The sequence below is a fragment of the Suricata suricatta genome, chromosome 3 (assembly GCF_006229205.1).
Source record: "Suricata suricatta isolate VVHF042 chromosome 3, meerkat_22Aug2017_6uvM2_HiC, whole genome shotgun sequence".
NCBI classification, from domain to species: Eukaryota; Metazoa; Chordata; class Mammalia; order Carnivora; family Herpestidae; genus Suricata; species Suricata suricatta.
Genome location: NC_043702.1, coordinates 19,679,045 through 19,681,563, shown reverse-complemented (window position 1 = coordinate 19,681,563; position 2,519 = coordinate 19,679,045). Strand labels below are relative to the sequence as shown.

Genomic DNA, 2,519 nt, shown 5'->3' with positions numbered 1-2,519 from the left:
TCACATTAGCACATGCATGGGGTGCTCCACAGCTCTGTTGCCCTTTACCAAGATTTCAGTTCCAGTCGATTCCACTTCGTGCCGCTCCATCCTACTAGCCTTGGCTGAGAATCCAGAATGCCTCAGGGATATACTTCTGGAGGAGTGATAAAAAGAGATCCAGGATTACCAGTCCTGTAGGCACCCCCTTCCTGTTGAGGGACAGAGATATGCATCAGTTAGCTTTTGCCACATGAGAAACTGGCCCAAAGTTTGTGGTTTATGGCATCACTCCTTTGTTGCTGCCTGGGAGTCTGCGCAGCAACTGGGCAGGGCTGCAGCAATGGACGGGGCTCTGTGTGTGTCCCCCGGGCTTGCTTCTGTGTCTGTGCGCCGGCTGGTGTGTCAGCAGGCCGGTTGGTGATGGTGTGCACAACGGGAACCTGTCTCCACGTGCTGTCTCATCCTCGCCTGGCCGAAAGCAAGCTTGGTCATGTGCAGGGGCAGACTTCCAAAAAAGTGAGGGGCAGAAGGCAAAGCCTCTTGAGGCCCAGGCTAGGAACACATGTAATGTTGCTTCTGGTCACATTCTCCTAAATGGCTAAAGCCAGTTATAAGCCCTGCCTGGATTCAAGGCAGGGAGGGATGGAGCACCTTCCTCTTGATGGGAGGAAGGGCAGAGAGTTACAGACGTTTTTGTACTCTGCTCTAGATACAGGCACCCTTATTATGCAAAAAGGCTGATAGTGCTTGATTACTGCTCTTATCACAGAGCTGCCCTGCTGCCTTGGGAGGGGGTTGGGGAGGGAAGTGGGTTCGGGCATCGGGGGTGAACTGGGAAGGAGCTTAGAGAAAACTTCACAGGCAAAGGAGGCTTGAGGAAGAATAGTATTTCAACAGTAGCAAAAACCCACACCCATTCTTCTCTTCATTTTCTATTCTGTTCTTCTAGCCAAAATCCTGCCAGGGGCCCACCGGTTACCACCTGATCTGTTCACAGGGATCCTGTCAAGGACCCTGGGGGAGTATCATCTCTGCCTCCAGCGACTAGAGACATGAAAAGCCCCAGCCAGCCAGTGATTAGAAAAAGGGAGGTTCTTCTGCTCCTGTTTTAGTCAAACTGTGACACTGCTCTCCTCTCTCTGTCTTCTTCTTAAAGTCCCTCCCTATTTCTCTCTCTCACCCATGGTGATTTCTAACAGATATGGATTACTGGACACCAGCAAGGAAAAAGATAAGTCAGAACTGCTTTCGTCAGATAGCCAATAGAGAAGAAATAAGTCCATTTCTCTCATTTTGGGCTGGGATCATGGTCATGCGCACTGTCCCATGTTCTGGCATGGGTATTCTATGTAAATTGCTTAGCTCAGTGCCCAGGGTGGAGTAAGTGGTTCAGTACAGGGGGTGGGGGCCTCAGAAGCAGAAGCAATTACAATTACTGTGGCTAATGTGTTTGGGGATGGAAACTTTTGAGCAGACCTCTACTGCCTTAGAATTGGCTGGTGGGCTCTACCAGTATGATCTTTAAAAACAAAGAAACAAATAAACAACTATCTGTTTTAGCGCATGTTTGGGAAACTCCTGTCCCTTGAGATAAAGAAAAAAAAAACTCAGAAGGAAACTCAGTCTGCAGTTGTACTCCTAGAGTGAAATCTACCCTTGGAGAAATCCTGGGGCTCCCCTTTTGCTGCAGGAGGGTGATCTGACCCCGCTGCCACATTAGAGCCAGCTGGAGAAGGCGGGAGGGCGGATGAGGGCGAAGCAGTTTTTGAAGCCAGGACAGTTTCTCTGCAAAGAAAGGGGTGGTGTCTTCCAGTCCTGCTCTGTCATTTTTCTGCCTTGGGCATTCCCAGGGGCCTTGTGCTTGTCTTGGATACTGATCAGGGGGTGGGCTAGGGTCTTTGGTGAAGCTTCTGTTCAGTTTTTTCCCCAGTCTGGAAGACATGGCCAAGAGTAGGGTGTGAGATGGGACTCGACCTCCATTCCCATAAGGCTGTTAGTTCTTCCCTTTATATATCACACGCAGTGTCTAAATCAGAAATCTTATGGTTGCAAAATGTAGAAACATAGTTTAAGGACGCAGGTTTGAGACAATAGAAGGGCACACATTGCCCAAGGCAAGAGGGACCACCCTTGTAATACCTTTAACATTCCTAAGGGCAGGCCTATTGCCTAAGGCTAGTTACACCCTATGTGAGGGTCCTGGGTCCTGAGTCTACTCTGTGATTGGTTAACACTCTAAATATTATAATTGGATAAACCTGTTGTATAATAATGATTGGATCACTATACCTGTGTCACAATTTCCTGTAACTCCCCCTTCCCAAACTCATAAAAGCCCTGCCCCACCTTTGTTTGGGGCTCTCAGCATGGATCCACCACGCCAGTAAAGTCTGTGAGCCCGAGTTTAGGCCCTGGCGAGCCTAAACCCATAATAAAGCCCTTTGCTTTTGCATGCGTGACTTGGTCTCCCTGGCGGTTTCTGGTTTTTGGGGACGATAAAGAAATCTTGGGTACAACATACGGGGCACCTGGGTGGT

General features: G+C 49.1%; 1 long non-coding RNA gene across 1 annotated transcript; it reads left to right on the top strand.

Annotated features, from left to right (window-relative positions):
* Positions 1-303: 303 nt before the first annotated feature.
* LOC115286379 lies at positions 304-1,546 on the top strand. The gene is made up of 2 exons (XR_003906035.1): positions 304-498; positions 932-1,546. It is a non-coding gene; the product is annotated as an uncharacterized LOC115286379 (long non-coding RNA).
* The last annotated feature ends 973 nt before the right edge of the window (positions 1,547-2,519 follow it).